Below are 15,923 nucleotides of genomic sequence, written 5' to 3'. Positions count from 1 at the left end.
GGAGGCCCATCCCTTAGCTACCCTCTCCCTGGATGCCTGAGGTGTTAAATACCATATGCTTGCCAATGGTTTCCATGTGGAAATCCCCAGTACTGATCTCTCCTCTGGATTCCAGACCTGTACCTCACTCTTGTGGGTTTTACCTTTTCTCACATGGCTCACCAGGCTCTGTCTGACATCTTGACCTCATCTCAGCCACTGCAAGGGCTCACCTGGTGTCCTACATCAGCCTCTCACTCATCTCCCTGCTTCCACTACTGCTAACATGATTGTATCAGAAACCATAGTGAAATTGAAGTTATCCTTCTGCTCCATACCCCTCACTGGCTTTCTTCTACATTTACCATTCAAGTAAAATAAAATCCTAAATCCTTACCCTGAGTGTCAAGAGTTGTAGATGCTTTGCTCCTGCCTGCCCCAAGGGCAGAGTGAGGGGAATGGTCAGCTCTGGGTGTGGACAATAAGGGGATGCCTTCCACAATAAGTGGAAAATTTTAAAACTATGATAAAACCCACTTACTCTGCCTAATATCACCAGGAGCCAGCAATTCCAAGCTATGTGGTGATTGAATACTCCTTTGAAAAAAAAAAGCATTTGTTGGTCAGAGTTCTAAACAATTGCAGAAAGGATGTAGAGTTTCAATGGCATATTGGTAAACTGTAAATGAGCATATTTTTATCCCTTATTCTTTAATGAACTTTGTATTTTACACAGAAGTTAATTTGGAGTTCTCCCAGATACAGCAGTTAGGGAGGACTCAGTTACACACATGTTAGTTCCAAGAGTGAATTTTTAACTGTTCGAGATCATTCAAGCTCTCTTTGGACACAGTATGTAGCCAACCTGATGCTTGTAAAGACGAAAAACAGGAGTTGACTTCCTTCAGTTCTGTTTTCTATGTGTCTACTTAAAGTTTTTGTCTTCAAAATGTAAAGTCAAAACTTCTTCTTCTTTAATTGCTAGCTATTTTATAACTTAAGAACAAATAAAGTGATTTTTATGGAGTGCTATGTAATATTATAGAAAATAATTTGTCATATAGAGGAAGTGAGTGTTAACCTTGTTGACCTTGTTTCAGTACATTGGACACTTTAAGCTTGATCGTACCTGAGCCTTCACTCTGGCTCAGTGGCTCACAATTTTGCCCCTACGGGACATTTGGCAAAGTCTGGAGACATTTGGATTGTCATAAGTGTGGGAAGGGTGAGGGAGCTGCTGCAGGTACTTAGTGGGTAGCACCCAGGGATGCTGCTAAATAAGCATCGTGCAATGCACATGACAGTTGCCCAAAAGAAAGAAATATCCTGTCCAAAATGTCAACAGTGCCACGGTTGAGTTACGAGCTGTTCTCTCTGCCCCAAATGCCCTTCCATCAGAGCTGTTCATGACTAGTTCCATGTCATTCAAGTCTCAGGATAAAAGTCACCTCCTTGTGGAGGCTTTTTCTGAGTACTCGTCTGGAGTGCAGTCTCTCTATACTTGCCCTCATATAACCTTATTTTATTCTCTACATAACACTTTTCACTGCCTGAAATTAACCTTTTCACTTATGTGTTTGTTGGTTATTGCCCATTTCTTTTCTGTGAATGGAAGCACATGAACGCGGGGCCTTGTTCACTGTTATATTCCCAGGGCTTAGAAACGTAAATGACACTTAATAGGAGCCCAATAACTTTGTGTATGATGAATGGATGGATAAGAATAAGATAATAGATGTCCACTAAATTCCTACACTAATTACAAAGTACTATATTCCTGGTTTTCTCTATTCATTGGGGGCTTCTCACTTGGTTTTACTTATTAAGCATTCACATACCTACAGATGAGAATCACACTTCAGATTGTCGTAATTCAGGATGGAAATATTCCTTTTGACATACACACTCAGTGGTTGTTTTTTGTTTGTTTGTTTGTTTGTTTGTTTGTTTTTAATGACAACATCCAATCAACTGGGTAGTTCTTTCTTGACCATATCGAATTGTTTCCCTACTCCTTTGGGGCATATCGGGCATATTGTTTTAGACCTGAGCAACAGTGATAAATATTAAAGGCAAGAAGGTAATTTTCTTATTGATCTCTCAGACATCCTGTGTCCCTTGATTATGCCTATGCTTATATATGCTTTTTAAGTGATACATATTATTAAGGCAGATTACATTATTTTTCACTACAATAAGCTTATTTTGGAGATAGGAGAATTACACATGGTCATTTCCTTTTAAACACTTTTTAATTGTCAATGTTCCTCCAATAGGAGGAGTGAGATGCCTTACTTACTTACTAGTCCTGGACTAGATGGATACCAAGAAGTCAGATATGGCCCCTCGGGGAACCAAGAATCTACAATGAGGAAAGGGTGGTCTCCTCAGTAAATGGTGTTGGGAAAACTGGACAGCTACATACAGAAGAATGAAACCAGACCACTTTCTTATGCCATACTCAAAAGTAAATTCAAAATGGGTTAAAGACCTAAGTGTAAGACCTGCAACCATAAAAATCATAGAAGAGAACACAGGCAGTAACCTCTTTGGTATTTTTTCCAGTAACTCTTATTCAACAGATTCATTGTTTCTCATTATATGTACTGGATCATATTATTAAAACCGTAATATTGGCACATTGTTATTAGTATGCAGATTAGGCTTAACAGAAAGGAAAGTTAGGACAGCATTCTAATTTATACTCCTTAAGATTGGAATCTGATTTTTATTTTTCTGATCTGCATGCTTCCATGAGGGTTTAATCACACAGGCTTTGACAGAATACTTGTAATCTGGAATCTTCCAAAATGATATGCTTTAGCCTAGGGCATCAGATTAATAAATCCTGAGAAACATTTCAGGTACCTTCTCAGTAAGAAAAAGCTGAATATAGAAAAGATCTGGGGGAAACTCATCACTAAATAAAGCCTGCTTGACCCTCCTACAAAACACCAGACAGAGACACCTCCAGCCTGGGGAGGTGGACATGCTGGGTTGTGTGACTGAGGAAGGTCGAGAATGGCTCTTCTTAAATAAGGTGGAGTACCTGCAAGTCCACCTTGAAGGAATGGTACCTGCTGTTTCATTACAATAAATAGTTATGGAAGATTCAGATCCATAGCAGGATTTAAATATCTGAAGGCATAAAGATTGGTACTGACTGTCATTTTCCAAGTTATTACTAATAACCATTTATAACCATGTGGAGAAGAAAGTTAGCAGATTCTAAGTATGAAACACTGAATCTCACACACTGTACCGTGACCTCACATCTTCATTCACTGGCCGCTTATGTGCCTGAGTCCTGCTGAAATTTAGTTTACTTCTATTTTTTAAAAGATCAGTTTATTTTCAAAAGTAAGTGGATTTTTGTTTGTTTTTGAGAATGTTAGTTAAGATGCTGTCTTTCTTACTTAGCTGGACTATTTGTTCCAGCAGTGTCTATTAAATCAAGGACAAGGCTGCCAGGCTTGGGGTAGTCATAGCTGTTTCAATTGCCTATTAAACTGTCCATTACCATGGCTAGTAAGGAAGTTGCTCCAACAAAATAGCTGAGTCAAGGCTCATGAATTCTTTGTTCCACCAAATAACTTTTATGAACTTCATGACACCCTCACTTTGTTTTGGTTTCATCAATACTTGTATGTATTCTACATACATGATTAGTTAGACTTAGGAACCTGAATGTTCAGGGATATTTTAAGTAGGAATGAATGATTTTGCTGCCTAGTTTATTGATTAATTATAAATAATCCCTAAATCTGTTCTCTTGATGAGAGATGACAGAAGTCTCCTTGCACTTCTCTGTCAACTAACAGTATTACTTGTCATTACACATGAATTTGGACAAGTATTTTCTTCTTTGACTTGTCCTTTTCTGACTCTTAGTTTTTCAATTTAGATGATTTACTGGTGGATGAGGAGGACCATTTCCTAGACTAGTAAGATTTAGAAGATTGTTGGGGTGCCTGGGTGGCTCAGTTGGTTAAGTGTTTGCTTTTGGCCAAGGTCTTCATCCCAGGGTTGGGGTATCAAGTCCCAAATCAGGCCCCCTACTAGCCGGGGAGCCTGCTTTTCCCTGTATCTCTCCCTCTCTCTTTCTGTCTCTCATGAATAAATGAATAAAATCTAAAAAAAAAAAAAAAAAAAAAAAAGATTGCTTGCCCAGAATGCCTCCAACCTGAGCATGATATTTCTACTGTTTCAATTTCTTAACTCCAAGAAGACACAGCGATGAAAAATAGTCACTAACTTCAAATTGTTATTAAAAGGTATATTACAGATAATTTTATAAAAGTCAACTAGGTAACCTGCAGTTGCTCTCCAGGCAATGGATAAGATTAAAGTATATTTTTTGAAATCTGTTAGCATTTAAATTCTTTTATCTTTTAGGCTTAACTGGAGGAGTGAAGTAAGAAAAGTGCGTGTCTCCAGGCGTGATTAGAAAAGAGTAAACATTTTTCTTTGTTGGAGAAGAGCCAACAGTTTTATTTTCCTAGAAAATCCAAAGCCCAATTAATCAAATTGATAGGATGTTTTAAATAAAACAAAAAAGTACTTGGATGGGAAACTCCAGTTGGTAGGTTAGTTTTACTCAAAATTATTATGTGGATTTTGTCTTTGAGGCGCCCTTGCTCCCCACCCCCCCCCAAATGCTGATGATTCGAATGTCTGCAACAACTGCAACATACTCACCCAGAGCCCAGCACTCAGTTGCTCTAACCAAGAATCCCCATCTGAGATGATGACTTTACATCCTACCAGAGAGGACACTCAGACAGAAGCCATTCCTTGACCAACAGGTGGGGCTTTTCTAATTAGCATAGACAATGTCAAAAATGAGTTTTTATTGATGAAAAAAGTGGCCTGCTGACTGGTGTGCAAATACTATACATGAGCTCTAAATGTTGAATTTAACGGTATTCAAGATGTATGGATTAACTGAAAGTTTTTTTTTTTTTAATTTAAACATCCCATGCCCTCTTGAATGTAAGCAATATAAGACTCTGACTTAGAGTCTGCAATTTATGTCCTTTGCCATCGTGTTCGTGCTTGATCCCTAAACAGTCCTATGTCTAGTCATTGGCTAAGGTTCTGACAAGGTTAACTAATAAGGTTAACAGAATCCTGCTTCTGGAATACTGCTGCATTTTTCTCAAGTGAGCCCTTCATGAACTGTAGTGGTCAGGGCACCTAAAAGGGTAGGAGACTGGGACCTTTCGGGCCAACGAAACAGGGAGTAAGAAATGTTTGGGACCTTCTTGCCTGCAAATGTGTGCTTGATAAATATATGTAAGGTAGCAGAATTTGAGACTTGCTTTCATTATAACCTGATGCTGAGTTTTGGGGGGATGTTGCTAACCTTCACCACAGAAAACTTCTTCCTCAGCAGCTCTCACCTAAGCCCGAAGGGAACCTAAGAGTGCTCCATGGCCCAATTGGTGTGGGTCATTTTGGAACACATCTGTTTCTTGTCTTCCTACTGTCTTTCCTTTTATTATGTATATTTTTTTTCAGACCATACAGACTTTGCAGGTGTTCTGCACCATCATCTTCACCTACCTTAGTCCTCTCCTTTCCTCTGCCTTCTCTCACCCACATGCCTGAGAGCAAATGATGAACCTACTATTAAGACTCAGTTGCTTCCAGGCTCCAGGGGATTCTCTTTTAAGTCCAGGAAATGAAATTCTAACAATAGAACTTTAGGTATCAGAAAGAGAGTAAGGGAGGTATTTTAGTATCTGCTGCCACCCAACTACTTTCCTCCAGTATATTAAGGTCAGCCCTGGACAAGGGTAGGCAATTATTGGGAGGGCCAAGGGGAGACAGGGACAGCTCTGGGCAAAGCTGGTACTGCAGTACCATTTGTCTTCTGGCCTCTGCATTCTGCACTTGCCTTGTCCTCAATCAGAATTCTAGGCTCTGAACTTTCTCGGCCTTCTTCTAACTGTAAAACCGCCTTTTACTGCCTGACTCCTTAGCATTCAGTATCAACAAATCACCACACCGACATCAGTGACGTTTGTGGGTTCATGTATTATTTTTAAATAATCTACTTAATCATCATCATGGCCTCGTAGGCTCCAAACACAGAGGGAGAACCAATGGGGGAGATGTTGGGAATCAGAATAGTCCAGAGGAGAAGGTGATTTTGAGTAGAAGTCTTTACCTAGCACCCTAATTGTTTACTATGTGCCTGCCTGTCAAGTTCAGCTTCACAAACTGCTGGTCTCCAAAAAATAAATTTGTCTTTCCCCTAAGGACGTGTTTTCTTCTTTCATTCCTCTTGCTCTCCAAATTCACAGGTGGGATTTTTCATTATCATTTTTACAATGATAATAATGATATAGTGGAATGCCAAGCATTTCTATAAAAAATATGTTCACCTGAGACTAAGGTAACATTGTGTATCAACTAAAAAATTAGAAAACATATATGTAATAAATAAATAAATGTATGTAAACATATATATACATTTACATTATAATATTTCCATTAAGTTAAAGTGAAATGAGATAACAGATGTTTTTATTTTTATTTCATTAAGAAATTGTAACAGGTGCTGTCAGTGCCCCACCCGTATTCCTGGGTCCTATCACTTCATGCCAGCCTACCACTTTCTAGCTGCCAGGACCTGCATTTCTTCTTTGGAGACAGACAAGACCTCTCTTCCCTGCTTACCAGAGGCAAAAGTGCCACAAGGAATCAACCACTCCTTCTCAGGCACCTTTCCAATGACTGATTGAATGGATATATAAATATCCAGCTCACTCACAGCAGGGTTTCACTTCTGCAGTGTATTATGCCTTTGCAGTGTGTCCTATACCATTGCCTACACCTTCTCCCCAGACTTAAGTTCCAGCTTAAGTCCAGGGACAACAGGCTTACTAACAGGCCTTCGATAATGTGTCTCTTTGGGGTGCCTGGGTGGCTCCATCCGTTAAGCCTCTGCCTTTGGCTCTGGTCATAATCCCAGGATTCTGAGATGGAGCCCCAAGTTGGACTCCTTGATCAGCAGGGAGCCTACTTCTCCCTCTCCCTCTGTCTCTCCCCCCACTGCTGGTGCTTGCTCACTCTCTCTCTCTCTCTCTCTCTCCTGCTTGCTCTCCCCCTCTCTCTCTCAAATAAGTAAATAAAATCTTAAAACAACAACAACAACAACAACAGTGTGTCTCTTTCCTGTTTACTGCTCCCCTCTGCTACTGTGTATCCTGTACTGTGGTGTGCTAGCAAACTGGTGCTCAAAGCATAAAGAAAACAAAAAACAAAACAAAAACAGCTTTGAAGTTTATATGGTATAAATTTCCATGGTATAAATATTCTTGCCAAGGCCTATTTCAAGTTCTCAGCGCCACATCACTGAACATGGAGCTGAGAAGATGTGTATAGTCAGCTATTGCTAGCCTGTGGGAGCCACCTCCAACATTCCAACTCCCCTAAATACTTGCACTCAGATCCTTGTTTCAGGGTCAGTTTCTAGGGGACTACAAAAACAGAAAATAAAGTTCAGAGGAACGAGGTAATTTCCTTAGATGGAGATGCTTGGTCAGTGGCTGAAGGAATGCCTTATTATTACTTAACAAATTACAGGGTAAGATGTGATGTTATTATGTTAGTGACTTAGACTTTGACTTGCTTGTCAAATAGAAATGCATTAAATACAGACACTTCAGATAGAAAAGTGAAAGGAATTGAAATTTCATTATTATAAAAACTGTGAAGCAGAGATAATAAAAATTTTGTATTGCAACATTGTATCATAATATTCTGCCAAAGGCCTGATTCTCTCTGTTCCTTATCCTTTGTGGCAACAGTTTCCCGAGCCCTGGACTCATGTTTGCTTATGTAATTAGAAAGATTAATTTTGTATAGTAAGATTCAGAACCATAAAATATTTATTGTACCCCTCAGTGGAACAGAAATAATCAGTCCTGAGCTTTTCCTTTTAAAAAAGGTTGCTAAAACACATTTAGAACTTCATAGCTTTTGAGAACACTGCCTTGAAGTTACTTCTCTTTAAAAAATGTTTTCCACTGCCAAAAAATTCCAAGCAACTCAACTCCTTCTGCTTCTCCTTTACAACATGGGTTCCATATTGCCAAGCACATGAAGCCTAATCTGCAGGCATCTCCAGTGTGCAAAGGATTTCAACTATCAGGGACATTCCATCTTGGCCTCCTGCAAAAACAGGTCAGTCTGCCAAATATGATATGTGATATGAATTGGATGCTAAGAGAAACTTGCATGACTGATTCAGACATGGCTCTTAGTATTTCTAACCATCTTAAGAACTGTTCTGTGCAACTCCAGTAGAAACAGTCCTGAGTACATAATTATTTCCTTCAACTTTACAGACCCTCCATGAAGATCCTAACTTATCCTTTACTGTATTATATTCATGGCTCTATCAATATCCTCTTTAATTTAAATACCTCTTTGAACTATATTTTATTTAATAGGTTGTACCAAAGTTACTTAGCTTCCACCTGATGAGCACAGGACTATAAAGCACTTCATGATTATTAATGATCTATGTGTGATTTTGTGACACAGAAATAGATATTGGGTCTAATCATGCAAATTAAGGATGAATAAATTGCCAACCAGGCCATTAGGAGACTGTCTAGGCATGGGAAGAGACATGATCATTTAGTTCATTTAAAAAACCATGTATCAACTGCCTACTTTGTATTGGGAACCAGTGTGCTAGGAGTATTCTAATGGATACAGAGAAGTTAACAACTTACTGCTTTTGTTTGTTGAAACTTAGTCAACGTATGTATCTTTGCTTGTATCTTTCTCATATTTTATTTCCATGTCTTGCATTCATTAATTTATATATTTATCTTACCCCTTTCATGAGACTTTAAGCACTTTCAAGACAGACACTTGGTCTTATTTATATACCATTTGCCTAACTGCCTTATAAAAAAAATACTCAAGGAAAATTGTTAAACTGAACTGAGAGGTAGATGCCATTTTTTAGGCCTGTGCTTGAGCTAGCAACACAATTTAGGATTCCTGACTTCACATTCTCAGCTGCTTTACCCTCTCTATTTATAATTCATAACATAATAGTGATGTAAATGCCTTTGTGTCTAAAGAGTTTATTATTCATGGGACCACTTGAGTGCTTAATATGGCAACATGTATGAATGCCTATTCGGATAATATTTTTTAAAGTGTTAGATTTTATTCTGACTCAGCAGATTGACTCTTTCACTGGCTCCTATAAATGTGGCCCAAAATTGTGGGTGGTAAGAATGTAGCCTGTGGACCACATGTGTTCTCTAGGCCACATTCACAACATGGAGAATTCCTGAATTCCAGATGAAACCCAGGCTTCGGGTATAACTTGCCTAAAAAAAGCCATGCCTCAAAGATTCTGAGCCAGTAATGGGGCCAGTCCCTGAAAAATGTGCTGCACCCCTAACCCCACCTCCACTCCCCACACACAGTCTTCAGCCTTCAACCCAGTTCTCAAGCTTTGGCCTGCTTTTAATTGAGTACTTGAGAATTCACAAGAAATCTTTGCACACACTTTCCTGTTTGCCACTCTTTTCTACAACTTGATCCTGTTGGCTTTCACCCTTGTCTTTATTCTGATCCTCTTCTCTCTTCCCCCACTCCACCACTCCACCACCCTCCTCCAATCCCCACAAGAGAAAAACCAACACCCTGGCCTGGTTGAGTAACATCTACTTGACTTTGGCTGAAGCGTAGCACCAAAGAGTTATAATCCTGTGATACGAATTAAATTCAAGTGCAAAAATGAGATTGTACTATATAAAATGGAAATAACAAGAACAAGATAAAAACCAATCAAACTTGTGGATGATAAATATGTGGCATTTGTGCTATCAACTGCTCCTCCTAAATCTATGGTGTGCATTGCTAGTCTGTCCTAAAGCTTTTTCCCACTGAGCCTGGACATGATTCAAGAATCCTTCTGAACATGGTATTTACCATCTGCTATCAGAATTGGCCCACAATTTGGAATATATTTTTCTAAATCTTCTTTCGAATGCCTTTCTTTTGTTGGGTAAGAAGAACTAGGTTTTCATTTTTTTTTTCAGAGTACATATTTCCATTTATTTATTGAAATTCAGTTAATTAACTTATAGAATATTACTAGTTTTGAGGTAGAGGTCAGAGATTCATCAGTGTTATGTAACACCCAGTGCTCATTACATAACATGCCCTCCTTAATGCCCATCACCCAGTTACCTTGTCCCCCTACCCACCTCACCTTCCGCGACCCTCAGTTTGTTTCCTATGATTAAGAGTCTCTTATGGTTTGTCTACCTGATATCATCTAGTTTTATTTTTCCTTCCCTTCCCCTATGATCCTCTGTTTCATTTCTTAATTTCACTTATGAGTGAGATCATATGATAATTGTCTCTGACTTAGCTCGCTTACCATAATACACTCTAGTTCCATCCACATTGTTGCAAATGGCAAGATTTCATTCTTTTTGATGGCTGAGTAGTATTGCATTGCATATGTATACCAAATAAGAACTTGTTTTTAAAGGAAAGTTTCTCCAAGTGTGGTTTCTAAGCCAGTAGCATGAGCATCATCTGGGAATTTGTTAGAAATGGAAATTCTCTGGTTCTAACCCAGACCTAGTCAGATACTCGCGGGATAGAGCCTAGGAATCCATGAGTTGTTTTTTTCATTGTCACAAAATATGCATAATATAAATACACCCTTTAACCATTTGTATAGTACACAATTCAGTAGTATTAAATACAGTGCTACTGTACTGTAGTCATCACCACTATCCATCTTCAGAACTTTTTCATCATCCTAAACAGAAATTCTGTACCCATTAAAGAGTAATTCCCCATTACTCCCACCCACTCCCAAGTCCCTGGTTACTTCTGTTTTCTATGTCTATATATTCACCTATTCTATATACTTCATATAATGCAATCATACATTTTCCTTCCTGTATCTGGCTTATTTCATTTAGCATAATATCTTAAGGCTCATCTATATTATAGCCTATACCTGAATTTTATTGTTTTTGTTAATAGCTGAACAATATTCCATTGTATGTAGAGACCACATTTGATTTAGCTATTGCTCTATTGAAGAATATTTGAGTTATTTCTAACTTTTAGCTATTATAGGTAATTCTGCTGAGTATTGGTACACAGTATACTTTTGAGTCCCTGCTTTTATTTTTCTTTTTAGATTTTATTATTTATTTATTTATTTATTTGAGAGAAAAAGCACAAGCCTGGGGTGGAGGGAAAGGAAAGGGAGAAGGAGAAGCAGACCCCCCAAAGGGAGCCCAAAATGGGGCTCAATCCCAGGACCCCAAGATCATGACCTGAGCTGAAGACAGTTGCTCCAACCAAATGAGCCACCTTGGCACCCCTTATTTATTTTGAGAGAGAGATTGTGTGTGCAAGAGAGTAGGGGAGAAGGGTAGAGGCAGAGGGGAGCAAGAATCTTAAGCAGACTCCACACCAAGCACAGAGCCCATCATGGTGCTTGATCCCATGACTCTGAGATCATGACTCGAGCTGAAATCAAGGGTCAGATGTTTAACCATCTCTGATTTTAATTCCTTGAATATATGCTAAGAAGCGGACTTGCTAGATCATTTGGTAATCCTATGTTAACTCTCTAAGGAACTGTCCAACTGTTTTCCATCGTGGTTGTACCATTTTGCATTCCCATCAGCAATGTATAAGGGTTCTAATTTCCCCACATCATTGCTAACACTTGCTGCTTATAATTTTTTTGATAATAAGCATCCTACTGTTATCTCACTGGTACCAATTCATACTTCATACTGAGGTTTTAATTAGCATTACCCTAATGACAAGTGATGGTAAGCATCTTTTCATGTGCTTTTCAAGCATTTTGTATATTTCCTTTGGAGAAATGTCTATTCAAATCTTACATTTATTTTTGAATTGGGTTGTTAATTTTTTGTTGTTGAGTTTTGATAGTTCTCCATGTATTGTGCATACATGTAAAGTGGATATTAATCCATTATCAGATATATGATTTGTAAATTTTACAAAAGATTTTATTTATTTATTCATGAGAGACACACACACACAGAGGCAGAGACACGGGCAGAGGGAGAAGCAGGCTCCATGCAGGGAGCCCAAAGTGGGACTCAATCCCAGGACCCCAGGATTATGACCTAAGCCAAAGGCAGACGCTCAACCACTGAGCCACCCAGGCATTCCTGCAAATATTTTCTCCCATTCTGTGTGTTGTCTTTTCCATCTCTTGAAAGTGTCGTTTGATGCACAAATTTGTTTTATTTTCTTGAAGTTCAATTTATCTATTCTTTTCTTTTGTTTCCTGTTCAAGAAATCATTGCCAAATCCAATGTCATGAAACATTTTCCCTATGTTTTCTTCTAAGAGCATTATAGTTTTACCTCTTATGTTTTAGTTTTAGTTTTTAGGGCCTTGAGTCATTTTGAGGTAAATTTTGTATATGGTAAAGGATCTAACTTTATTCCTTCAAATGTGGATGTTCAGTTTTGCCAGTACTATTGAAAAGATTGTCCTTTTCCTATCGAATGATCTTGGCACCCTGGTAACAATCTGTGTTTTAACTAGATCTCCAGATAACTCTAATGTACACTCAAATTTGAGAACCACTATAAGTGGGTTTTATCCTTATCTTACACTTAACCAACATAAGATTGGGGTAATCATAACCTGCCTTCCCTAATGCATTGAAGGCATTTTATCTTGAAATTATGAGTAGTTTCACTACAATCATCTAATGGGAATCCTAGACATTGAGAGTACTCGTATCAAAAAGGAAAACATTACCAGTTTAACGTTTGTTAAATTTGTCGATAACATTCGACAACATCCATACTTGTTATAACCAGTAAGTGATCCAATGAATTTCTCATTGCCCTGTTAGAATTAACCACACACACACAAAAGACCCATGACATTGGTTAATTGGGCTCTAGAAATAAGCTTTCTAGCAGATACTCTTAAAAAGATTTTTACCAAACTTGATCTTAAACTTGTTTATCATAAGCAATGTTCATCTCAAGTTTTAGTACAGGAAGTTAACAAGACTAAAATTTTTAAAACTTGCTAAATTTTGTATTAAAGCTCAGCTTGAATGTTAAATTGGTACTTAGCTTTCAAGTATTAGTGAAAAAAGAGATTAACTCATTATAAATAAATTTATTTACAGTATAGTTAAAATTTTTTGTATAGTTGGCTTGTATACAATCAAGCTAAACCAACCACATCTAAATGTACCCATGATATGCATGTCCAAGCTTTGTAGCAATATCTAGAAATTGATCTTCGATATACTCTTAGAAGAAAATGAGTTATATGAAACTGCCAAACATTTCAAAATTCAGTGACACAGATTGATTTCTACTTATTATTTAGATATCTAGGCTTATTTAATTGACAAATTAGACTTTGTATCTTAGTTAACTATCTTTCAGTGATCAGTCATCAATGAACAATAATTAAAGTAGTAAAGGTTAAAATGTTGAAACCACATGCTGTAGTTCTCAAAAATCAAGTCAACATGTGTAAAGGGAGGAATTATTAGAGGATTTATGAAATCTGGCCTGAACAAATTAATTCATCAGTGTAGCCAAAGGTCTGTCAATGAATTCAAGAACCTTTTCAAAAAGGGAAACATCTGTTGCAATTTAAGTTTCTGTTTATAAGTGAATGTTGTGGATTATTCTTTCTGAAAAAGGATACAACCATTTATACAAATGTATTTTAAAGTTAATTTTAAATTACTCTTGTGTCTTTGGGGATCATGGAGGGGGGCAATCATTAGGGGATTTGTACTATTATTGTATTCTCCACCCTTTCTTTGTGATGGAAGGTAATATGAATCCCATGATGCCAAACGTCTAGGAAGAGATCATTGTCTACATGGGTACTACCTATCTATGTTGAATTTATTGAAATGATGTACATAATGGGAGATTAAAAGTACTTCCAAAAGCATACACACATATATGTGTACACCGTATATACACATATACATTTCTGCCTTACACATTTACTTAGAACATAAACTTCAACTTAGAAGAATCCAATCATGTTTTGAACTGGGTACAGCAGGTATTATACACACATAATAGATAAGAAAACTGAAGCTTACAATCATTGCATGAACTTGTTCCAGAATGAACAGCAAACAAGTGGCAGAACTTAAACTTACACTAATGTCATTTGACACTGGGGCATTGCTCTTCCTGTTGCAACATATTACCTTCCCAGCTGTGTTTTCATAAACAATGAGGGCTCATCAGAGGTCACCTACCTTTGCTACTCAAAATGTGATTTGCAGACCAGCAGTATGGCTTTTCCTGAGGGCTTGTCAAAATGCAGGATCCCAGGCCTCTCTTAAACCTAATGAATCAGAATCCACATTTTTATAAGATCTGCAGGTACCTTTAATTGGTTTGGAACTCACTTTGGGGGGTGTCTGGTAGCTCAGTTGGTTAAGCATCTGCCTTCAGCTCAGGTTGTGATCTCAGGGCCCTAGGATAGAGCCCCACCTAGGGCTCTCTGCTCAGGGGAAGCCTGCTTCTGCCTCTCCCTCTGCCTGCCACTCCTCCTGTTTGTGCTCTCTCTTGCTCTTGCTCTCTCTGTCAAATAAATAAATAAATAAATAAATAAATAAATAAATAAATAAATAAAATATTTTTTAAAGAGAAGAACTCATGTTGGGAAACCAATTTACAGTTTAAAAACACCTGCTGTGGCAGCCTGGGTGGCTCAGAGGTTTAGCACTGCCTTCAGCCCAGGGCTTGATCCTGGAGACTTGGGATCAAGTCCCGCATCGGGCTCCCTGCATGGAGCCTGCTTTTCCCTCTGCCTGTGTCTCTGCCTCTTTCTCTCTCTGTGTGTCTTTCATGAATAAATAAATAAAATCTTCAAATAAAAATAAAATAAAAATAAAAATAAATAAAAAGAGCTGCTGAAATCCTTAAGATTTCATTTCAACTTTCATAACAATAGTTTTCTATATTTCAAAGATACATAATGATTAATTTTTGTGGAGTTTATTCCAGACTTATTAAAAGACAGAAGATTCACTATTATGGGTTTGAGACTAATTCTTTAATTTTATTTAGGAATTAGTTCAATGCCACACAGAAAAAAAAGTTGAGCTATTAACAGTCTTCAAATCATAAATAAAGCTTTAGAAATGATTTTGCTCACTTAAGTTTAAAACTCATGATATTCCCTTCAGTTATTTTTAATATACTCAGTGTATTCTTGGTATGATTTATAGTTTTTCATAATTAACTATGGAAAATGTGTGGCTTTTAGTTTGCCCAAGAATGGGGATCTCAGTTCAATATAGTGACCAGCAGTATGCATCAGTACTGCAAATGGAAACAACTTCATTCCAAATTAAGCCAATTCTCTCTATAATTCACTTTTATTATCTTCCTAAAACTAAAATCATCCCTGGTCAAAAATGTATTTTTCTTAGCACAGAGATACACGATAACTTATATTATCAAAAGGCCTTCCTCAAGCCTGTGGCTTCACAATAACCAGTTTCAATAGCAGAAGTTGATGACAGTCACTCAATAGTAAATTCTGGGCTTGAGAGTCTTTATGAACTGTAGATTCTAACTGGCTTTTAGAAGAAACCCATAGCCATGTCAAAGAGGAGTTAATTTCTATCTCTAGTATTTTTCTGTTCAATGAAAATCCACAGAATCCGATCTTAAAACTCTTTGTGCCTCTGACTTACCTAAGTGGAGCAGAGTCCCAGCTTGAGATGGGGCCATACTCACAATGCAACTTGAGCATAACTAAATATGTCAAGAAACCTTGCTGGGCTTTATCTGTTCACATGGGAATCCAAGGAACTTCAGGGGGAAGTTGTATGAGGAAGGCTATTATAGAAGGGAGTGTTGGCATTTAGTTCTTTCTTAACTACC

The sequence above is a fragment of the Canis lupus genome, chromosome 1 (assembly GCF_048164855.1).
Source record: "Canis lupus baileyi chromosome 1, mCanLup2.hap1, whole genome shotgun sequence".
Lineage (NCBI taxonomy): Eukaryota > Metazoa > Chordata > Mammalia > Carnivora > Canidae > Canis > Canis lupus.
Note: the sequence above shows the minus strand (reverse complement) of the source record.